This window comes from Sarcophilus harrisii, chromosome 1 (genome assembly GCF_902635505.1).
Source record: "Sarcophilus harrisii chromosome 1, mSarHar1.11, whole genome shotgun sequence".
Lineage (NCBI taxonomy): Eukaryota > Metazoa > Chordata > Mammalia > Dasyuromorphia > Dasyuridae > Sarcophilus > Sarcophilus harrisii.
Window position 1 is genome coordinate 652,095,378 of NC_045426.1, and position 25,274 is coordinate 652,120,651.

Below are 25,274 nucleotides of genomic sequence, written 5' to 3' on the forward strand. Positions count from 1 at the left end.
GCAGGTGTGCATAAATATAGGGATTAGAATTCAATGTAATGGTTTTAGTCATCTCCCAGAGTTCTTTTCGGGCAAGCTGGTTCAGTTCATTACTGCTCCATTGGAAATGATTTGGTTGATCTAGTCTGAGAATGGCCTGGTCCATCAGAACTGGTCATCATATAGTATTTTATTGAAGTATATAATGATCTCCTGTCCTGCTCATTTCACTCCAGCATCAGTTAGGTTAAGTCTCTCCAGGCCTTTCTGAAATTATCCTGTTGGTCATTTCTTACAGAACAGTAATATTCCATAATATTCATATACCACAATTTATTCAGCCATTCTCCAACTGATGGACATCCATTCAGTTTCCAGTTTTTAGCCACTACAAAAAGGGCTGCCACAAACATTCGTGCACACAGCATTTATTTCTCAAATGACTCTAAGATCTTGTTTATCTGCTCCAAGCCTAGTGTTATCATTGAAACATTAGGTATAATTAGTACAAGGACACTTGGTTGTTAACATGTCTCTTGACATCTTCTATGGGGTAACATTTAAAAGAGGGGAATAAATGGGGCTGAGACAAGTCAAGGTCATTCTCCTTAAGCTTCCCTTCTGCCTTTAGTTCCCCTTCATCTTCTCTGGGAGCTACCTTTCTTCTGGTAGCATCCCCTGCATTCTTTCTTCCTGAGATTGTCCCTGTTATCTTCCATTCCTTTTCATCTGCATCTTTATCTTTACCTAGAGCAGATTTCTTCTGTATTAGTTAGATGTCCCGCCCATTCCACACCATTTCCCCCCTGAAAACCTGAATTTCTGAAATCCTGGATGATACCTTGTTGAGGTAGATGAGAATTAAGCTGGCTCTTTCAGGAAAAAATCCAGTTGGTAATCGAAGAACAAATCTGCAGGTGGGAAGAAAAAAAGAAGCTTGTATTTAGAGGGAAATGGCTGGTTTGTAAAAAGGGAACCATAATGTGGCAACAGTCCTATTAAACTGGAAGAACTAGCAAAATTCCTCAGTTTGCATTCTGTAAGCAACCAGGGCAGGGGAGGGAAACTACTCTTTAACCAAACCCTAAAGGGCAACAGAGGCATAGTTTACTCCCTCTGTCACCACCCAGCAATGAATAATCATGATTCATAGCCCATTTGTATAAGATTTTCCCCACACTGGTGGAATTTCCCTTTGGGTGAGAAGTGAAACTGATCCTCTCTCTCTCTCTCTCTCTCTCTCTCTCTCTCTCTCTCTCTCTCTCTCTCTGTGTGTGTGTGTGTCTCTTTCTGTCTCTGTCTCTCTGTCTCTCTCTCTCTCTCTCTCATTTCTCTCTTTTCTCCCTTCCTCCCTCTCTCCCTTTCTCTCATCCTCCCTCTCTCTCTCATTTCTGTTTTCTATTGATTCAAATAAGTGTGCTTATTTGATATTCACTACTTGTATTCTTTCTGAAATTGATATTTGATGAAAATAAAATAAAGCCTTGCACATATAGCTTGTCTTGGGGCACTCTTTCCCTGATAAAGGAGTGGCAATCAGGAATTCATCTTGACTCTAAAAACAACTTCCCTTAGACTAACAAAATTTAAGGAAGTGGACAGATATAATCCTAGCCTGGTACCCTAGCTCTGAGGAAAGTTTTTGGCTCCAACCTCTTGCTCTCCTCCTAGCAGGAATCTCTCTTGGAAACAGGGAGTGCTTTCTAGAGGATAGTCTAGAGATACTTCCTCATGCTTCTCTTTGACCCACATCCAGACAGATCTACGTGAACATACCTAACCTACATGATCAACCCAGTTCCCACAAAATCCTTCGCTAGAATGTAGTGCAATGGTGTTGAATTAGAAAGCATAGGGCATAAGTTAAAGTTTTATCATTTCCATTTATACCTATGTAACCTTTAACTAACCTCTCTACGTCTCTATTTCCTTATCTATAAATTAAGAAGATTGTTCTAAATAACATTTAAATCCCTTTCAGTTCTATATCTATGGTTTCATGACTCTTTTTGTAGGCTAGCTTTATTTTGCTCCTCTTAGCCTTTTGTCCTCTGAGTCCCTTTAGGGATACTATCTTTTGCTACTCTTTTGACTTCAAAAAAAATTGTTATTGATATCTTTTTTAGAATGCCTCCATCCTCCCCCTTTCACAGTTATTCTCTTTAATAAATAATATTTTAAAGGGAAAAAAAGAAAAATAAGGAAAAAATCAGCAAAACTAATTAACACATCAAAAAGTCTAAAAATACATGCAATGTACCATACCCCCTGAAATCCACTTCTGTAAAGTAGTAAGGTGGGCATGTCTATGATTTATTTTTTACTCAGTTTTGTTACTTGCTTCTCTCTGTTTAATTTAAGCTAAAGTTATAGTTGGGGTCTAAAATATGCAACAGCAAGTCTCTAAAGCCTAATACATCACAGCTGTTTAGTTTATGGCAAGACATGTGCATTAATAATAAAATCTTCAAAGTGTTCTACAGATATGATCACAATAATCCACTACAGGTGGCATTATCTGTATTCTAGAGATGAGGCTACAGACTTGGCCACAATCACATAGCTAGTAATTATCAGGGACAATATTTGAACCCAGTTCTCCCAGACTCTTAGGACGTAGCTCTAACCATTCTGCTGCCCCATTGTACCAGATGTGAATTGTCTGTGATGTACACCAGCAGAGACAGTAACCATAGAAATAACAGTATCTGTATTCAGAAAAAATGCTGACCACCTGCATTTTTGATTTCCTTCACAAGCTAATTGTACAATATTTCAGAGTCTGATTCTTTTTGTACAGCAAAATAACGGTTTGGTCATGTATACTTATTGTGTATCTAATTTATATTTAATATATTTAACATCTACTGGTCATCCTGCCATCTGGGGGAAGGGGTGGGGGTAAGAGGTGAAAAATTGGAACAAGAGGTTTGGCAATTGTTAATGCTGTAAAGTTACCCATGCATATAACCTGTAAATAAAAGACTATTAAATAAATAAATAAAATAAAAATAAAAATTAAAAAAATTTAAAAATTAAAAGAAAAAATGCTGAAACATCAAGCCCCAATCGGAGTCAAAGAAAAATCAAATAACTTTAGAGAACTCAGCTTAATTGTGTTTTTAAGCCTATATGAAAAGTTGAGAATGGAGCTGTAGCTCTTTTAGAAAAAATAAGCATAGGTATCAGTGTATGAACTCATTTATTTGCAAAGATCCTAACTACCACGGTCAAGGAATCCACAGCCCAGGAGATAGAGCTCAGTCCAAGATCTCTCTCATCAGAGTACTGAGGCCCCAGTAGGGGGAGTCAGGAGAATAATATTTAGAGTTATAAGTGATCACAGGCTAGTTCAATTTAGGCATACAATTTTAGAATCACAGAATTAAGAGTTGGAAGGTCCTTAAAAGCCATTTACTCCAATGTCTTCACTTAATAGATGAGAAAACAAACTCAGAGAGATTAAATAATTCTCCCAAGATTACAGAGGATGTAGCAAAGTTGGAATTTGATCCCAGATCCCTTGTCTCAATCTCAAATGCTCTTTTATACAATCCCTTGTCTCATCTGGCAGTCTCCTTGCCCAACCCTTTACACACACACACACACACACACACACACACACACACACACACATACACACTGCTATGTTCCAGAAACCATGATCACCAATTTCTTTCTATCTTATACCATATTCATTCAACAATGATGTATACGGCACTGTACTAAATATTACAAAGATAAAAGAAAAAATTTTTTCCTGCCCTCAAGGTGTTTACATTCTACTGAAAGATACAACATTTAATCTGACAAATAAATTTACTATGAAAACAGAGAGAATACTAGAAAGGGAGTCAGGGAGAGCTTTCCACAGCATGAGGCTACCTAAGCTGGGTCCTGAACAGTGTTAAAAATTCTGAGAGAAAGAAGTGGGAACAGTCAACACAAATGATATAGGAGATAGATGGACAGCTGAGCCTGGGGAATATCAAACAGACAGTTTTGTTGAAACTTAGAATGAATGGAGGAGATTAATGTTACACAAATTCTGTGAAGGATTTTAAATGTCAAACTGAGGGGTTTGTATTTCATCCTAAAGGCAATAAAGAGCCACTAAAAATTTATAAGTAAAGCAAAGATAGCATCAAACACATGCTTTAGGAAGATTATTTTGGCAGAAAAACCGTGTATAGCTTGGAGAGGAGACTGGAAAAGGCTTCAGAACTATGATCAAATCAATAGTATTTAATAAGTGCTACAGGCACAGTGCTACATACTCAAGGAACTCATAGTCTGATGGGAAAGAGTGTGCAAACAACTATGACCAAACAAGATATAGATGGAATAAATTTGAGATAATCAAAAGAGGAAAGGCACTAGCTTTAAGGAAAGGCTTCATACAAGAGGTAGAGATATAGCAGAGACTTGAAAGAAGCCGTAAAGTCAGGACTAGAGAGCACGGAGACTGTTCCAGCTCCAAGGGAAAGCAAATGAAACAAAACAGAGATGGAGAGTCTTATGAGAGTAACAAAAAAGAGGTCAATGACATTGGGTCACCGCATGTCTTTGAGGGTGAGGCTGGAAGGATTAAGAAGACTAGAAAGATAGAAGGAGGTTGGGGGGAAGGAGGGGAAAAATTGGAACAAAAGGTTTGGCAATCGTCAATGCTGTAAAATTACCCATGCATATAACTTGTAAATAAAAAGCTATAATTAAAAAAATTTTTTTAAAAAAAAGCAGTTTAAAAATTAAAAAAAAAAAAAGATAGAAGGGGGAGGAGCTTTAAATAGTAACCAATGAATTGTGTATTTAATTCTGGAAGCAGCGTTTTAGTTGAGAGTGGGGGTGATGACATGGTCAGATCTACAATTTTGCAAGATTAGTTTGATAGCTGAATGGAGGAGAGACTGGAGTGGGGAGGGGTTTAAGTCCGAGAGACCAACCCACCAGCTCTAGGTTTGAGTTGATGAGGGCCACTTTAGGGTGGTGCAGAGTCAGAGTTGAGGAGGAGGTGTTTGAAGAGATGCTCAGAAGGTAAAATCAACAAGCTCGGCAACTGATTAGAAAGGAGAGGTGAGAGAGTGAGGAGGAATGAGTGACGTTAAATGTCCCAGTCCCGATTGAAAGATCGATAGTCCCCTCAACAGGAACAAAATTTGGAGGAGGGAGGAATCAGGGAAAGATGAGTTCAGATTTGGACTTCCTGAGCGTAAGCTGGATCTTGAGGGCGGACCTCAGTTTCCTACTCTGTACAATGGAGGAGAGATGCTGCACTCGGCTCCATGGGCTTCCTCCGTCCTCCATCCGTCTCCTACCAAAGTTCGGGCCTTGAAGCTAAGGTCTTCCCTACGCTCAGCCTCCGCAGCAGCTCTGGTGGGCCGAGTTTGCGTCTGTGGCCCCGCCGTGGAGACCACTAGGGACTGGGCCGAGGAAGGATGCGCGCCGGGCGGGTCTGCTGCGGTTCCGCAGCGCCTCCTGACTGCGGACCCAGGATCGCGGACCCAAACTCCGTTGACCACCCCCCCCCTCCCCCCCCCACCCCCCGGAGAGGCGACTACAGTAAATGAGGAATGGAGCCGGCAGAGATCTACTACATCGCAGGTCCGCCGTTCATTCCCCAGAGCGAACAGCCGAGGTGCAGATAGGTTTGGGGGCTGGGAAACGCCACCCAGCTAGTGAGTAGTGGGATCGAGGTTTTCTGACTCCAAATGCAGGCTCCTCTGCACGTCACAGCAGTGTGTGTCTGTTTAAGTTAAATGCCTGTCGCTATATAACAATCTCTGCCCTCTTGGACTGAGCTACTTTTGGGCAGTTCTATCACTGGGAAGGGGCAGTTAGGTGTTACAGTATTACAAGTGTTCAATAGAATAGAATCCGTGGCACGTTAATGCAGGCTGAGTTTGTAAAATGCTTTGGTAAAATCTAGGCAAAGAAAAGATAGAGATGACCAATTACAAGGGGCAAAATTTTTGAAAATTTAAAAGCGTTTGTAGGAAGATAATCAAAAGCTTGCCTTGTACAGAATAAGTGCTTTTTAATTCTAACAACAACAAAATTGCAAAACAAATGACAAGTATTGATAAGAAAAATCTTCCATACAAAATATATAGAGAATTGACACAAATTCATAAACCTAAAAATCACTGCTCACTGAGTGCACCAAGGATATGAACAATTTCTAAAAACTATTATCATTTGTAAATTATCATTCACTACATGGGAAATGTGCTCTAAATAATAGTAAGATAATTATAAAAAAATAGGAAATTTCAACTTATAGCCATCAAATTTTAATTTAATTTTTAAAATTAAATACATATATTTTTACTTTTGAAGACAGCAAACTTGCTGGGGGGGTCACACAACTAGTAAGGGTTAAGTGTCTTAAGTTACATTTGAACTCAGGTCCGTCCTCCTGAGACCAGGCTGGTGCTCTATCCATTGAGTCATGTAGCTGCCCCAACTAAGAAATTTTAAATGATGATAAAAGACAGAAACATTTGGCAATAAAGATCCTGGGATGTATCTAGAAATGTGTTTATTTATCTGGATTTATCTGGAAAACAATTTGGAAATTTGTAAGAAAAATTATTAAGTTGTCCAGACACTTTGGCCCAGCAATCCTATTATGAAGTCACATATCCCAAGGAAAAAATATGGCTCAGAAATGCCAAAATATTAATAGCAGCACTTCTCAGAAGCAAAAATTTGAAAATGTGTTCTCACTGACAAGGAAATGGGGATACAATCTGTGGACTTGAATGCAATGGAATATTGTCATAGCATAAGGAATAACGAGTAAGACAAATTTGAAGAAAGTCAGAAGACTTGGAGGAATTGACACTGAGAGAATTGTCAAACGACAATAAAAAATGACACAATTCAGATAAAATGCAACTTCCAATATTGACATAAAGGATGTGTATGTGATTGAGTGGGTTGATCAGTTATTCCCACTCTATTTAAAGCAAACAAAAGTGCTAAGCCCTGATATATTTAATAGGGGAAAACATTTATATATTTCAAGATAGGCAAAACCAGCATAAAAGAAGGGACAATATCCTCTAGAGACAAATAAGGCAAACAGCAAAAACACACCCACCTACAGGAGCAGAAATTCAAAGATAGGGATGAGACAGGTACCTCTCAGATGCCTGCCACAGGCTAACAAATAATCAACAAGTTGACTAGGGAATCCCTCTTATGGGGGGAAGAGAGTGTTGTGGCATATTATTTGACCATCACAACAACTATATGAGATAGCTACTTTTTGTAGCTATACCCATGTTGTACCCATTTTACAGATGAGGAAACTGAGGCAGTAGAGGTTGCCAAGATTCACACAATAAGACAGAAATAAATCATAATTTATTCACCCATTTTTCATTACTTTGTAAAGGAGTTGCTTCCTTTTCTTACTACTAAGTGTAATTATGTAACCCTATTCTCTAAAAGCTATCACTTTGTCTTAACTATTCTTTGTCATCTCTGTCCATACATTAACGCTTCTTCTCATCCCAATCTTGTTAGGTCATTCGCTCTCTTTCTACTTCACCTTTTCCAAACTCCCTTCTCTCTTTTCCCATCTGATTCTTCCCTCTCTTTTCTCCAATTGGTCATTAAAAATAAAATGCAATTAAATTGTGGTAATGAAGTGGTGGCGCTATTAGAGAGAACCACTAGGTGGCCCTTCACAGTTGCAGTAGCCTTTGGGAAGCGTATAGAACTTTACCAGGCTGCTACATTTTTGAATACCATCCTGGAGAGCAGCAGTGCGGTTGTGCTTCTGAGGACAGTCTGCTTATTGCAGTGATGGAAGCTCCCTGACAAAAAAGTGGACCATCAAATCCCAACTCCTCTAACATGTGCAAGGAATATAACGTGCACTGTTTGAAAGAACACCCAGACAGATTCTTGAAGTCACACACTATTGAACACATGCACAGAAATTCTATTATGATGATGGCTAGGTTTAACTAAGTTTCTACTTTACACATATGAGAAAGATAACTAAAAATAAAAGTCATCAGCCGGTTAATAAACATTTAGGAAGTGCTTCTTATGTCCTGGGCATGGGGATCACCAATATAAAACAGTACCTACCCTAAAAGAGTTTATGATCTAAGAGGAAAGACAATAGACAAAAGGAAGAGGGAAGAGAACGTATCTGATTAGGTGCATGTTGGAAAAGTTTAAAATCATGCTGTTGGGTAGAAAATGAAGAGAGATGTCTGGCCTGGACATTTTGGGAGCTGCTCCTCCTTCTATCCTCCAATCAGAGGGGGAGAAAATCCTGATGAGGTGTGATTGGCAAAACTTATTGTTGTAGGTTAATAAGGTTCCTCACAGGTTCCTGGGGGCATGCTGAAGAAAAACAGGAAAAGGAAAATTCCTTGAAGAGACATGGGGAGAGAGGCAAAATACTGATGGAGTTGTAATTAGTCTAGCCATTTTGGAAAGCAATTTGACATATTCTTTGACCCACCAATCAATACTGCTACTAAGCCTATACCCCAAAGAAATCAAAGTTAAAGGGAAAGAATCCAAACATAAAGAAAATGTTTATGGCAGCACTTTTTGATGTAATCAAGAACTAGAAAATAAAAGTTTCCATCAAATGGGAAATGGCTAAACAAGTTGTGTTTTGTGTGTGTGTGTGTGTGTGTGTGTGTGTGTGTGTGTATGTGTAATGGAATAAATACCATTATGCTAAGAAATTATGAAAGAGATGGATTCAAAGAAACCTAGAAAGATGGGTATGAATTGATACATAAATGAGCAAAACTAGAACGATGTTTTTTTTTAGCATAACATTTTGTTCTCTGCTCTACCAAAAATGCATTAATATACCTGTTTTCCCACATCCCTTCCAGCCTTTATTATTTTCCCTTTTTTGTCAATTTTACCAACCTGATAGGTATAAGGTAGATGTGGATAGGTATATAGGTGAAATGTCAGCGTTTTTTCATTTATTTCGATTTAGAGAATTTTTCATACGGCTCTTGGTTAAGTTGGCATCTAAGTTGCTCAGTGAATAGAGTGCAGAGCCTGTAGACAGGACAAATCATTCCTGAGTTCACATCTGTCCTCAAACATTTACTAGTAATGTGATCCTGGGCAAATTACATCTCAGATGTAAAATGAATTGGAAGAGGAAATGGCAAACCATTTCAGTATCTTTGCCAAGAAAACCCCCAAAGAGGTCATAAAGATTGGACACAATTGAAAAATGAGTAAACAACAAAATTGATAATTTTGATTTCTTCTTCTGAAAACAGCCTTTTTGTATCCTGTGATCATTTATCAATTGGGGAGTAATTCTTTTTCTTATGAATTTGAATCAGTTCCTTATATATCTTAGAAATGAGACAGAAAAACTTGATGCAGAAATTTTTCCCCCCATTTACCAGTAGGTAAATTTTGCAATTTGAGTTGTATTGGTCTTGCTTGTGCAAAAACTTTAATGTAATGAATCCATTGTCCCTTCTGTGATCTTTTTGTTTGGTTATGATCTCTTTTCCTATCTGTAGATCTAACAAGTAATTTCTTTCTTGCTCTTCTAATTTATGATGGGTGATTAGAACAGACTAGAAAGAAAATTGACTTTAAAAGATTTTTAAAATCTTAGCAATGATTATTGCTTGATTTAGCCTTTTATTTACCTCCTGACTTCTAGTGTTATCACTAATCTGAAGTTGTCTTTTTAAAAATTATCCATGAACTTTTTCTTTAAAATAAGTTTTTATTTATATATTTTGTTTTTTGTTTTTATTTTTCATATTTATTAATATAATTGTTTCATTTACATATTTATATAATAATATCCATATAATTATATTATTTATTTGTATTTATATATTTTGGGCTTTTTTCTTAAATATTTTCTTTATTTTTATATCATTAAACATTATTGTAATTTCCCTTAGTATTCCTCTCCCTTTTCCCAAGATTCATTCCATGTAACAAATACTCTTTTCTGAAGTAAAAAAAAAAAAGAAGAAAAATAGAGAGGATAAAAATCAATATAAATGACCAATACTTTGAAAAAATCTAAAAATATGAGCAATATACACTTGTGGGGGTGAGAGGAGTTTTTTCATATATTTTCTTTCAAACCATGCTTGTTTTTTATAAATTTGCAATATTAACTTTTAAGTTTCTGTAGTTGTTCTTTCCATTTACATTGCTGTAGCTATTGTGTAGATTGTTTTCTTGGTTCTCCTTACTTTACTCTATCAATTCATATAACATTTTTCCATGCTTCTCTTTAATTCATTATTTTCATCATTTATTACAGCACAATAATGTTCCATTATATTCATGCACTATAATTTGTTTAGCTATTTCCTAGTCAATAGGAATATACTCCATTTTTCATTCTTTGCTATCACAAAAAGTGCTGTTATAAATACCTTGCTATACATGAGGACTGTCTTCTTAACAATGGCCACTTTGTTATATAAGCCTAGTAATATAATCTCTGGATAAGAGGGTATGGACATTTTAGTTACTTTATTTGCACAATTTCAAATTGATTTGCAAAATGATTGTGCCTATTAAACCTCTATCAATAACACCCTAGTATGCCTACCTTCCCATGACCCTCCTAACAATATTCCTTTATTTTGTCATTTTTGCCAATTTGCAGGGTATAAGGCAAAACCTCACGGTTGTTTTATTTGCATTTATCATATAAGTGATTTGGAGTTTCCTTTCATATAGTTGTTAATAGCTTGCAGATATTTTGAGATCTATTAATTCAAATCCTTTGACCACTTATTTATTGGGGAATGTTTTTTGGTCATATATATGTATAAATACGTATCTGTTAAGGGAATGTAGTTAGTATAGTACATAGAATTCCTGGAGTCTGGAAGCCTCTTCTTTTTGGGTTCAAATCTGGCCTTAGACACTTGTTAGCTGTGTGATCCTGGACAATTCACTTCTGTTTGTCTCTATTTTCTCATCTGTAAAATGAGTTGGAGAAGGATATGGCAAACCACTCAAATGTCTTTGCCAAATAAATGTCAAATGGGTCAAAAAAGTGGGACACAAGTAAAAAATGACCCAACCTAAAATATATGTAAATTGTTTATATATCTTTATTTGTTTTTTCTTGCCAATATGTATGCATCTTTCTCTTGTTTCACTACTATTGCTAGCAATTTTTTCTCAAGCACTCTCATTTATTAAAAAATATTTTAAACTAAAAACAAACAAGTTTTTCTTCTTCTAGTAATTCTAGTTGAGTTTGTGGCCAAATTACGTTATTCTCTTTGCTTTTAGATGTTTTAGAGTCATCCTCATCTTTTGGGTATCTTGATGGCATTTTCATCAATAAGAGAATGAAAAATTAGATAATTTTTGAATAATATTTTATTTTCTACAATTACATGTAAAAACAATTTTAAACATTTTTTCTTAAAAATTGAGTTTGAAATTTTATCTCATCTTTTCTTTCATTGAGAAAGCAAGTAATTTCATATGCTATAGATGTGCAATCATACAAAAGGTATTTCTACATTAGTCATGTTGGGAGGGGGGGGAAACAAAGACCAAGGAAAAAAACACACAAAAAATTAAAATAGTGAAAAATAGTGTGTTTCAATCTTCATTTAGATTCCATCAATTCTTTCTCTGGAAGTGAATTTTTTCATCATAAGTCCTTCAGAATTGTCTTAAGTCTTTGTATTGCTGAGAATAGTGAAATCTTTCATAGTTGATCATTTACAATATTGTTGTTATTATGTACAAAATTCTTCTGGTTCTGCTCATTTCACTTTGCATTAATTCATGAAAATTTTTCCAGGTTTTTCTGAAATCATCCTGGTTATTTCTTAATAGCATACTAGTATATAGTAATATACTATATTAATAATAATATAGTATAATATTATTATACTAATAATATTAATATATTAAATTATTAGTATTAATAATAATATAATCATAATAATCATATGACACAACTTGTTCAGCCATTCCCCAATTAATGAACATCCTCTCAATGTCTAATTTACTATCACAAAAAGAGCTACTATAAATATTTTTGTACAAATAGGTTTTATTCTTTTTTTAAAAAAATTTCTTTTGGATACGGACCTATTAGTGATATTGCTGGATCAAAAGGTAAGCACAATTTTATAGCTTTTTGGGCACAGTTTCAAATTGCTTTCCAGAATGTTTGCATTAATTCACTTCTCTATCAACAGTATATTAGTGTCCCACTTTTCCCACATCCCTTTCAACATTAGTCATTTCCCTTTTCTGTCACATTAGCCAATCTGATAGGTGTGAGATGGTACTTCAGAGTTGTTTTAATTTGCATTTATCTATATCTATAATGATTTAGAGTATTTTTCACGGAACCTGAGACACCTTTGATTTCTTTTGCTGAAAATTTACTATTTATATTCTTTGATCATTTATCAAGTGAAGAATGACTTGTATTCTTATACATTTGACTTAGCTCTCTACATTCTTGAAAAATAAGGTCTTTATCAAATAAACTGGCTATAAATTTCCCCACTTCCCAGTTTTCTGCAACCTCTTAAGCTTGACTGCATTGGTTTTGAATAGTGCAAAACTTTTTTAATTTGATATAATCAAATTATACATTTTATGTCTTGTAATGCTATTTCATGTTTGATTATCAATTCTTTCTTTATACATAGGTCTAAGAGATAAAATATTCCATGATCCCCTCATTTGAAAACAAAAAAATTAAATGGGCAGGCAATGTAGAAAACTAAGAAACCAAGAAATTAAATATTGCTGATTAAATGCCAAAATAGAAACCTAGCAAATCAGAGGTTAATAAAATTTAAATCAAAACAAAAACAAACAAACAAAAAACAACAACCAAAGATACAAAATTAGTAAATAAGGACCTATTTTTTTTATAATTCAAGGAGTGGTGTGTATTGGTCATGTAGACTATATTGGGTCTGTCTTAAATTGACTTGCAGAGAGGGATGAATAGATGTTTCTACTTCACATACTTTTATCCAAGGGAGACTGGTTTTTGCCAGGAAAGGAAGCAGAAGGTGCGGCCAGAGGTTGGTAACTCTGTTCTCCCTAGAGAGAGGTTACTAAGGTAGCCTCTTATATCTATCTTCCTCCTCTTCCTAAATATTGTTAGTACAGAGGAAGGAATTTCTAGGTTCAAGGTGAACTTTGCTATCTCTTAATGGAAGAGGGCCCTAAGCTATATATCCAAAGTCAATTCCTTTCCACTAAATGCCAGTTATGCAAAGAACACATGTAATGAAAAGGAAAGGAATCAGTTCATCCAAACTGAGAGGAAAGAGAAATCTGAGAAGGTATGGAAACAGAAATGTACCAGATGATATAAAGAATATTCAAGATCTCACCCAAGGGGAAATTCTCCAGTCTTTAGTGTAGTAAACTAAGGATAGTGACATAATGGAGATGTCAACTCCTCTACATGTTGGTTTCTTCTTCAAGTCTTACTCTTTTTTCAGAAACCTGAAAAAAAAATTGAAATTGCATGTCTTCATTCTCTCTTTTCTTAATTAAAGCTTTTTATTTTCAAAGTACATACATGGGTAATTTTCAATATTCACCCTTACAAAATCTTGTGTTCCAAATTTTTCCCTCCCTTTCCCCCACTCTCCCCTAGACAACAAGTAATCTATGTTAAATATGTGCAATTCTTCCATACATATTTCCACAATTATCATGCTATACAAGAAAAATCAGTTTAAAAGGAAAAAAATGAGAAAGAAAACAAAATGCAAGCAAATAATAACAGAAAGAGTGAGAATGCTATGTTGTAATCTACACTCAGTTCCCACACTCCTCTCTCTGGATGTAGATGGCTCTCTTCATCACCATATCATTGGAACTGGTTTGAATCATCTCATTGTTGAAAAGAGCCATGCAGCCCTCTTTGTAGTGGCCAGAAACTGGAAACTGAGTGAATGCCCATCAATTGGAGAATGGCTGAATAAATTGTGGTATATGAATATTATGGAATATTATTGTTTGGTAAGAAATGACCAACAGGATGATTTCAGAAAGGCCTGGAGAGACTTACACGAACTGATGCTGAGTGAAACGAGCAGGGCCAGGAGATCATTATATACTTCAACAACAATACTATATGATGACCAGTTCTGATGGACCTGGCCATCCTCAGCAATGAGATGAATCAAATCAGTTCCAATGGAGCAGTAATGAACTGAACCAGCTACGCCCAACAAAAGAATTCTGGGGGATGACTAAAAACCATTGCATTGAATTCCCAATCCCTATATTTTTGCCCACCTGCATTTTTGATTTTCTTCACAGGCTAATTGTACAATATTTCAGAGTTCAATTCTTTTTGTACAGCAAAACAACGGTTTGGTCATGTATACTTATTGTGTATCTAATTTATATTTTAATATATTTAATATCTACTGGTCACCCTGCCATCTGGGGGAGAGGGTGAGGGGAAGGAGGGGAAAAATTGGAACAAGAGGTTTGGCAATTGTCAATGCTGTAAAGTCACCCATACATATAACCTGTAAATAAAAGGCTATTAAAAATTAAAAAAAAAAAAAAAAGAAAGAAAAGAAAAGAGCCATGGCCATCAAAGTTGATCATCACATAATCTTGTTGCCATGTACAGTGATCTCCTGGTTCTGCTCATTTCACTCAGCATCAGTTCATGTAAGTCTCTTCAGGCCTCTCTTAAATCATCCTGTTGGTCATTTCTTACAGAACAATAATATTCCATAATATTCATATACCACAATTTATTCAGCCATTCTCCAACTGATGGGCATCCATTCAGTTTCCAGTATACATCTTGAGAACTGGAATTATTTTTGTTTCTTTTTTTCTTTTTGGTATCATTAGCACTTAGCATAGTGCCTGACACATAATGTTTAATAAATAGCAGTTGACTGACTGAGGGATGTGAGATGCAAAATGACATATATTATTTTGACATATAACTAATATGTGGATTTATTTTGTTTATGAGATAAAAAATATCTGGGGATGATATCTTTAGGAGAAGGGAAAGAGATGAGTGATCTTAAAAAAAAAAAGAAAAATAGAAAGATTAGGTTATTAACACATTTAAAAACATAGAAGAGAACAGAAAATATTTAAAGGGAGATACAGATAAGTAATACAATTTTAAAAGTGATTTTTAAAAAATAGCAAGTTGATTGTAATATACATGCTTTTTTTCTGTTCTTTGTGCATAGTAATACTTATGTTAATTGATGTTGACCTAGTATAAAATAAGCAAAAAAATACTTAGGAAAAAGTTTCCAGTGGTCTTTAACACATTTGCCTCAAAATGATATTTAAACAAAAATCTGAAAGAAAAAAAAATTTGCCTGCTGTGATATAGTAGAAAAAACAATAGGCAAGTCATTTTTATAAAGATGAACCTCAATATTCTCATTTGTAAAATGAAAGAAATTATATTTGTCCCACATTCCTTGGTTGTGAAAAAAAAGCATTTTGTAAACCTGAAAGTAGCTGTTTTATTTTCTTATAAGTATGTTGTAATTGAGAATTACAGAACGGGATGGAGCAGAATCTAAAGATGTTGATATCATATGAGTTATTCTTCACACAAAGGAAACCTAGGTATAATCCTTGACTTCATTATCCCCTCTATATTCAACCTATCACCAAGGCCTATTTCACCTCTGGGTCTTCCATACACTTCATTCTCTCCTCTGATACTGACAGCATTTATGCCTAGACTATTGCAATAACCTGCTGGTGAATTGGTTTACCTCAAGTCTCTCCCCACTCTAATCAACCCTCCATTCAGCCACAAAGTAATTTTCTTAAAGCACACACCATTTCATCTCCCTACAGAATTAATTCCAATAACAAATTCTCTTTCATTCAAATCCCTTCATCAATTAGCTCCCTTTTACCTTTCTAGTCTTTTTACACTCTACTACTCCCCACCAGAACTCATCAATTCAGTGACACTGATATCTTTCTAGTTCTTCAAACAAGACACTCCATCTCTTTTCTTTAGCAATCTCCCATGTCTGGAATACTCTCCTCCTCCACCTACTGGCTTTCTTTAAGTTCCAACCAAAATTTCATATTCTACAGGAAGTAATTTCCAACCCCTCTTAATTTTATTGTCTTCTCTTTCTTGATTATTACCTAGATACATCCTTTATCTAGCTTGTTTATATGTATCTGTTTGTTTCTTGGTTTTTCTATTAGACTGTGAACTCCTTAAGCATAGGAACTGTTTTTGTTTGTTTGTTTTTGTTTTGTTTTTGGTAATCCTAGCACTTAGTACAGTGCCTAGTTCATAGTAGGTAATTAAGAAATGTTTACTGAGTGACTACTGACAAATTTTACATTTATAAGAATAACTTTTTTTTAAGGATACTAATTAATGCAGCGTGCCTATTATATTAATCTTCCTATAAATTCTCCATAGATGGAGTCTATTCAAAGTTCTGGTGACTTTCCTCCAAATCTCATAATGTTGTCTGTATACTAATAGAATCCATTAATTGTCTCTCACTGTCACTGTATGAGCAGCCCACTTCCTTTTCTGCTCACAAATCTCTTTGGTATCTTTAATACTGTTTTCTCTGACCAATTATTTTTGGGGTATGTTGCAGTCTATTTGTGACAATCATGTACTTCCTATTGCCTTTTGGGTGACCTGTAGCTTTTATTTTTGACCAAATATACTGTGTTCTTGTTGCCTTAATAGGTATGATAAAACCAAGTCAGTCAGATTCTTTTATTTGCATCTTTCCAAGGATAACCTATAATCCAGCCTTCCATTTAGCTAAAATTTCCTTTTGTTTACAGTTTCATTTAAAGTGAGAATGTCAAAATGAATATGATTCATTTCTTCCAACCTGAAACTCTAATTGGTTACTAGACAAAGATGTTACATTTAGAGTCCCAACAACTAAGTTAGAATTTAAAAATGATCTAAAATGTGTGTTAATTTTTTACATTTTCTACTTTTTTTCTTCTTCTAACAGTCTCTGTAAAAGGCCTCCTCTTCCCTAGAACTGAAGGCACCTTTTGTATTTCTTTTGTTTCAAGAGTTGCTACAGTCAAAGACTTTATCACCACCAGCTAGTTTAGTGATGAGCATTTCCATATTTAGCTAGGCTGGTTCTTGGAAAACAAACAGGCTGTTGCTAGGACTGTTCTCAAAGCCTTTAGGACATTGTAGAACCTGTCAGAGCTTGTGCTTCACTGGAATAGCTTCCAAGAACCCAAAGGTCACTTCCTTCTTCCTGAGATCTTTAACAACTTCTCTCTACCCCCAATCCCACCAACCATGCACCACTTATTTTCTCCTATTGTTAACTTTCTGACTCTTGGACTCCATATGCCCTCATAGTGGTTTCCTTGAGGCTGAATCTCAGAACATCTTAGCTATCTTCCACTCTGGACAATTATTGTACATCAGTCTAGTTCTTTGCCCTTAAGTGACTTTTAGGTGGATAGAACTGGACCTAGTTGGATGCTATGTATTTTCCTCAGATTTAGGGAAATGCCCCACAGACCCCATAAACTTTGTGTTCTCTTTCTATATCTGGTTCTTCTTCCTCTGTTCTTCAGTTTTCTGGTCCTGTACCAGAAAGCTATCGCTATGAAACAAATTTTTGTAGTATGGGTCTCTTAAGACTCTGGGAGAAAGGAAAGTATGATGGGATGTAGTGTTGAGCTCAATTTATAGCCTAGAGGTCCCTTCTATATTAAATAGGTCTCGGTTGGGGTAAAAATGAATATCCTATAACACTGTAATCTTTCCCTAAAGATAAATTTCAATGATTCTTAAAGCCTAAGGACTGTGGAGGACAGATTCCTTTCAGGTTAATCTTTTCTGAAAAGGTTTCAATGTATAGGTCTGGAGTTTGTGATCTGAGAACTAACCTAAATTCAGAGACTCACTATGAGATGGTTTGGTGCAGGTGAAGTTACATTGAATTTAGAATACTGATAGCTTTGCTCCTTATACCAATGTGACCCTAAGGCAAACCAACCAATCTCTCAGGCCTAGTTTCTTATCTATAAAATTAAGTGGTTCTACTAGATGATCTCTAAGAGCTTCTAGCTGTAAGTTCAACAAACTTTTTTCATTAAGTTGGTCACAAGTAGATGAATCTTCTGGACATAGCATTTCTAGCAGACCATCTACTAAATTATAGTGGGGTGTGATGGGTGGAGTCATAGAACCTTGAAGTAAAGTTTTAATCATTAATTCAATCAAAAACATTTATTAAGCCATTCTACAGTCAACAAATTTATAGTCAAATACAGATAATTGGCAAATATGCACAGGGCCTGAAGCTAAATGGAAATACTTGTAACAGAGACTAATTTCCCTTGCCTGGAAGTATTCTACAAATTATATTTAAAACTCCTTAAGCAAATCAGATGAATGAATATTGGTATATTTCCAAAGATAGGTGACAAAATTGTCCTGAGGTCTGTTGATTAGATGCAGCCAATTACCAAAAAAGAAGCAGAGAAGGAAAACTGTACTAGTTTTGTAGCAGTATATTCTTATAGTAGTATACTTTTGTTATTAATATTAGAATATTTTTTAAAAATTTTAAATTAAAATGTTTTTTAAAAAATTAAAATATTATGACAGTATAAAGCACTTTGCTGAGAAAAAAAATGTAATAGGAAAAGCAATGGACCCTTCCCTGTCCATCACTCCTGAAATGGAGCTACTAGGAACTCATTTACTAGGCAAATATAGTTTCCTTCAAAATGTGGAATTTTAAAAGATTTACCACGTTTTTCATTTGAATTTTTATTCAATGGATCCATTTTCCCTCCCTGTCATTCCCTATCTTCAAGTGGGAATATTAGCTCTTCTCAGCATTTCCTATCCATACCCTCTCATAAATCTTACCCCAGGCATCAACCTGCCTAGCTGGGTACCTCTCTCTAAATCTTCTGATATTACAGAGTTGCCAAGGGGATGGGGGAGATAAAGGGACTGTCCCTTGGTTATCTCTGTTTTCTTTATGTGACCAGCCTACTTCCTTTCCTGGTCATTTGATATTTATATCAGTGGTGTAAAACTTAAACAGAAAGGGATTCCTACTGGCTACATGTTAACTTAGAAAATCACAAATTTACATTACTTGTTATTTGTACTGAATTTTATTTTGTTAAGCACCTCCCAGTTACATTGTAGTCTACTTTAGGTTTTGTGGGCTATGTGACCTCTAATCTGATTCCTTTGTTTCATACAATTTATGAATAATTTTTCATTACTAACATATGACAGTCCTTTCACACCTACTGGAACCTCTCAATAACACTTTGGATGACCTGTAACTTTAATACTTCACAGACACTGTAGCATTCTATGACTCCAAGTTATATAACAATTTTGGAAGATTTTTTTTTTTAATTGATCAGACTTTGAAAAGCTTGGGGTCATTAAAAAGTACTGTGCAATTTCCTAAAAGCAATCCAAATTGGCTCTTTTCCTTCAGCTAATTTCTGGGCTCCTCTCATCCAACTGTTAAGTCTAGCCAAGGAATATATGTTTCATTGGGCCAGCTTCATGAGCTGTTCATCTAATTACATGACAGAATCTGGACAAAAGGCATTCTTCCTATATCATCTGTATGTAAGCTTATTTTTTTTTAATTCTACAAAATATTTAGGAGAATGGCCTATGTATACATTCATAAATATCAATAATGATGAAGGGGAAGAAGGAGAAAGCAAGACTACTACTCTATACTACTCTATTTCCTCCTTCCACTCACTTTACAGATAAGGAACTATGGCAAACAAGGTTAAGTGGCTTGCTCAGGGTCACACAGTAAGTATTTAGAGATCCTATTTAAATTCAGGAAGATGAAAGTTTCTTGACTTCAGGTGCAGTTCTTGATCCACTGTGCCACCTAGCTGCCTAAGCTATAGGTTATTAAAAACTATTTGATTCAGTAGAGAAATGCTACCTCAAAGCCTTTCCTCCACCAGGATGCCTCTCATACATATGTTAAAATTGATGAGTCCTTAAATGATGAGGCAACTTTGTTCAAAGACTACTGCTTAACATTATCAATGGAGATGCAAAAAAAAAAAAAAAGTGTGATTACCAAAGGTGTTTGCTACCACCATTATGACCAGCACAGAGTCCTAATTTTCCTTAGACTGCTTAGTTTTCCATATGTTCCTGTTTGTGGGTGACATTATGCCAATTTCATCAACTTCTAGAGCAAAAACTCCTAAATGAGACCCATAATCATTATAGGCAAAAACAGTTTGGCCTAATTATCCAAATAAACAAGTAGATGAAGGATGCCTATTATCATTATGGGACTATAATTCTAATTTTTTTTTTTTTTTAGCAGTGATCCTTATTCCTTTTTGTTGTTGGCCCCATTGAGAGGCTGGTGAAACCCAAGCCTTCTCAGAAGAATGTTTTTAAATGCATAAAATAAAATATATAGAACTGCAAAGAAAACCAGTTATATTGAAAAATATTTGTCAATATAGTTCACAGAAGAGTTGAGCCTGTTTTTAGAGATGATCCAATATTTTCCACTTTATAGCCAAGTGTGAAGCACTTTTGTTTGTGCATTAAGTGAACTATACTTAAGTGATGCAGCAAATTATTTTGGGCATTGAAAGTACAAGAATGCAAGTTTGTTGTAGTGGAAAGTACAAGGTACTTAGATTAGAAGACCTGGGTTCTACCAACCCACTGTGTAAACTTTTATCAAGTCAGTTAAGGAGCCCCAAGTTTGAATTCTGGCTCTTACACTTACTTATTCTAGGTTTTGTCACCTCTCTTGACTCTGTTTCCCCCTCTGTAAAAAGAGATCTTATAGCGCCTGCTTTACGTAGTTGGAAAGAAGAGCCCCAAATCACCTTTTAAGGTATATCTCTCTCTCCTTTGTATACTTCACAAACCAATCAAACTACTCTTCTTGCTGTTCTTCATATATATATATATATATCCTGTCTTTGTGTCCTTGCACACTGACTCATATGCTTGGAATGTATTATTTTCTTCACCTTTGTCATAGAATTCCCTGGTTTTCTTCAAAGTGCATTTACCTTCTATATGAAGCCTATTCTGATCTGTTCAGTTGCTAGAGTCAGTCTTCTCTCTTATCTTCAATTCATTTTATGTGTATTAAATTCATCATGATTTTGTCTCCCCTTTTAGAATTTAAGCTTCTTGAAAAGAACGACTGTTTCACTTTAGTGTCTAGTTGCTGTTGTTTGTCCTTTGTTCTGGAAGATCACCATGACATCAGGATGATGATTTCAGGACAAACAAGTGAATTGGATTTAAGTGAGAGAGGGCTTTGCAAAGTCACTAGCCTCACTTGCTCCTCCGGAGCCATCTAGGCTCAATGGCAAGATATATATCAGGATTAGTGGAGGTGACTCTGCATGCAGCAAACTACCTTGACTTTTTAAAGCTATGCTCTTTAACAGATCTCATTTTGATTAAGGAAAGGCCCCATCAGCAATTTAAGCTAGGTAAGAAAAGCAAGGGACAGCTAGCTGGTCCAATGGATAGAGCACTAGCCCTGAAGTCAGGATAATCTGAATTCAAATCTGGCCTCAGATACTTAACACTTCCTAGCTGTGTGACCCTAGCTGTGGGACAAGTCACTTAATGTCAATTGCCTCAGCATAAAGGAAAAAGAAAAAAAGACCCAGAGAATTGCTTTTTTTACTTAATTAAAAAAAAAAATTGGGAGGGGAAGACCCTCTGAATTTCAGGCCAAAACAGAAAAAATTGCTATTTACTTTTTTTTTTTTTAATTATTATAGCTTTTTATTTACAAAACATATACATGGGTAATTTTTCAACATTGATCCTTGCAAAACCTTCTGTTCCAATTTTTCCCCTCCTTCTGCTACCTCCTCCCCTAGATGGCAGGTAGTCCAATACATGTTAAATCTGTTAAAGTATATGTTAAATATGATATATATATATATATATATATATATATATATATATACATATACATATTTATACAGTTATCTTGCTGCAAGAAAAATCGGATTTAGAAAGAAGGTAAAAATAATCTGAGAAGGAAAACAATGCAAGCAGACAATAACGAAGAGAGTAAAAATGCTATGTTATGGTTCTTTCGCTGGGTGTAGCTGGTTCTCTTCATTACTGAACAATTGGAACTGATTTGGATCATCTCATTATTGAAGAGAGCCACATCCATTGATCATTGTATAATATCGTTGTTGAAGTGTATAATGATCTCCTGGTTCTGCTCATTTCACTCAGCATCAGTTCATGTTAAGTCTCTCCGTGCCTTTCTGAAATCATCCTGCTGGTCATTTCTTACAGAACAACAATATTCCATAATATTCATATACCACAATTTATTCAGCCATTCTCCAACTGATGGGCATCCACTCATTTTCCAGGTTCTGGCCACTACAAAAAGGGCTGCCACAAACATTCGTGTACATACAGGCCCCTTTCCCTTCTTTAGTATCTCTTTGGGATATAAGCCCAGTAGTAACACTGCTGGATCAAAGGGTGTGCACAGTTTGATAACTTTTAGGGCATAGTTCCAAATTGCTCTCCAGAATGGCTGGATTGGTTCACAATTTCACCAATAATATATCAGTGTCCCACTTCCCCCCTTCCTCCCTCCCCCCCCCCATTTATTTTCACTGTGAGGCAATCAGGGCCCAAACAATGACCAATTGGGGTTTGTCCAGAGATCTATTGTTGCTAATCTATGAGAGCCAGAGTGATTTGAGTTTAAGATCCTCACCAGCAAACCCCAAGATATCTTGCTAGTTTTTAGTGATTAAAATTTACATTTTTGGGGGGTTACAGCACCAGCAGTACCTTATGTGGACAACAGGAAAAGTCAGAGACAAAAGAAAAAAAATCACACAGTATTAATTTATATTAATACTTGCTATTTAGTCTCTGCTGATGGTGTCTTCATTTTGTATTTACTTACATTTGCATATATTTAACTACATACATGTTGTCTGCCTCAAAAAAATTCCGTGAAAGCAGTACCAGTTTTGTTTTTGTGTTTGGGCTTCTAACAAATGTACTCCTAACTTTATATATACACAATGTCTTCATTAGATATGCAGGATATAAGCATCTTATTAGTTAATTGCTCAAGACAGCACAGTGTACAAACATGTCAACTACAGTTTATTTACTTGAGAGTGTGACACACAGCATCAGTGGGTGATGAAATATACCCTTGTCAATTCCACAGTTCATGTGATATTGTCTATGTAATACACATAATTGAAAAGATTTTTAAGAGCTAAAAGTCATATTGAAAGTGACATAACTCCGTATATACATATATCCGTATATATTTGAAAGATTTTTAAGAGCTAAGTGATGAGTTGATTTAACCACACACACACACACACATCTGTAGATATATAGTTGAAAGCGGATTTTTAAACGCCTCTAAGAGTTCACATAACTTTACACACAGATTGAGAAGAGAATCCGAAAGTTTTAGTGAAGGTGTAAACTTTACTCGCTTGAACCTTGGGAATGTCAGTATCTGTGTGATGGACAACGCCGTCTGTAAAATATCACATATTACATAGCGTATGCCGCAAATAGAAGGCGGAGCAAAGTAGTGAAATCATAGTCATTTGGCAGGAGGGTACCGGCGTACGGTAAAATCAGACAACTTTTCCTCCTCCTATGGCTTCACTCGTGAGACCCCTCCCCCCATTTAGAAAGATCCTCAATAGTTTTCTTCCGGCCCGGGACGCAGTTTCACACCTCCCATTCCCCGCCCAGAAAAGTCCCCCTCAATTCTCACGCGGCTCCTCCTCGTTTTAATTTCTTTTCCCCCCTCTTCCCTTTCACCCTTCAATCTTCTTACCCCCTTTCTCATCTCAGTCCTCCTTCTTTTTCCCTTCCCTTCACCCCACCCCCTTTCCAGGAAGCTCCAAGTCGAGCGCCAAACTTTTAAGGCCCGCCCTCTACCGTCTCCGCGGTTGGCCAGACTGCGGGCCCAAACTCGAGCTTTGATGGACATCCGGAAGAGCCAATGAGACGGCGAGGCTGGGCCCCGCCCGTTATGCACAGAGTAGGGAGGATGACGGTTGAGTGGAACGTGGTAACAGTTGCCGCTAACAACCTTCCCCTCCTCCCTCCCTCTTCTCCGCCCTTCCCCCTCCCGGAGAGCAGGAAGCGCCCGGTCAGGCTCCGGCTAGATCGGGGTGCGCGCACGCGCGCTCCCTCCCGCTCGGGCTCGGAGCGCGAGGGTTGAAGAGGGAGGAGGAGGAGGAGCCTAGAGAAGGGAGGAGGAGGAGGAGGAGCGGGAGCGGCCGCGCCGCCGCCGCTGCCGCCGCCATAGAGACAGTAGCCGTGGATACTGTTACTTACCAACGGGGAGCAACACGCAGCCGGAGCCGCCACCGCCGCCGCCAGAGCCACAGCCCGAACTCCAGGCCGAGCCCGCGAGAGGCAACGCCGCCGCGGCCCCCGCCGCCGCTGCAGGTGACCGATGCGAGCGAGCGAGCCCCGACCTGGCCGGCCCGGGCCGGAGGGGAAAGTTTGTCCGGCCTCCTCTCTCGCTCGGGGCCGGGCCGGGCCCCGCGCACACGCTCCCTCCGCACGCCACACGCCGCACTCGCTGTCACTCTCGCCCTGTCCTACCGCCCTCACCCGCACTAGTCCGGGGTCGGGCTGGGCGGGGGAGGGGGCGCCATGGAGAGCGGGAGGACCCCCCCTCCCTACCCCACTCCGAGCCCCTCTCTCCTCTTCCTCCCGGGCTTCGGAACTCCAGCCGATTCCGGCTGGGGCGGGGGGGGGGGCTTAATCCCTTCCCACTCCCATCCCCCCTTTCTTTCCCTTCCTCTACTATGGGACCCGGCTCACTTTCTTTAAGGACTTGGCAGAGTTGGGCAGAGTTGACATTGACTTTGGGACTGCCCCCCATTCCTTCCTTCTCTCCTCCCTCCTCTGGAACTGAGTCTCCGGGCCCCCTCCCCCCTCTACTTGTTGGCTCCTCCCCCTACTGTCCTCCTCTTCCCCCCCCAACCCCCTCCCGTTTGGTCGCCGCCCAGGCGCTGCCACAGCTTCCTCCCTCTTTGGGGAGTCTCTGCCTCCCCACCGTCCGCTCCTACTCCAGCCTGAGATCCCCTCAGCGAGGTCGGGCCGTGCCCCCGCCCCGGCTCCTGCCTTCTCTCTGTCCGCCTCCGTATTTGGACGGATTGGGGACTTGACCAAGTTTTCCCTCGGTAGCCAGTTTCTCCTGAGCTGGACCCGAAGCCTCCTGGGCATCACCCCCTCCCTAATCGGAACT

The 25,274-nt window shown here is 37.4% G+C and overlaps 1 protein-coding gene and 1 long non-coding RNA gene across 6 annotated transcripts in view; one reads left to right on the top strand and one right to left on the bottom strand.

Annotated features, from left to right (window-relative positions):
* Positions 1-331: 331 nt before the first annotated feature.
* LOC116420774 lies at positions 332-24,416 on the bottom strand. 2 transcript variants are annotated; one of them, XR_004231209.1, is made up of 3 exons: positions 24,353-24,416; positions 13,353-13,467; positions 332-890 (listed from the first exon to the last, which is right to left on the bottom strand). It is a non-coding gene; the product is annotated as an uncharacterized LOC116420774 (long non-coding RNA). The 2 variants fall into 2 exon arrangements; XR_004231208.1 differs by lacking the exon at positions 24,353-24,416 and adding an exon at positions 23,847-24,079.
* The window catches only part of RFX2 (regulatory factor X2), a 146,128-nt gene continuing 145,246 nt past the window's right edge, over positions 24,393-25,274 (top strand). For all 4 annotated transcript variants that reach the window (XM_031947773.1, XM_031947774.1, XM_031947775.1 and 1 more), the window contains exon 1: positions 24,393-24,466. The gene's annotated coding sequence lies outside the window, so the exon portion shown is untranslated. The remainder of the gene's footprint in view (positions 24,467-25,274) is intronic.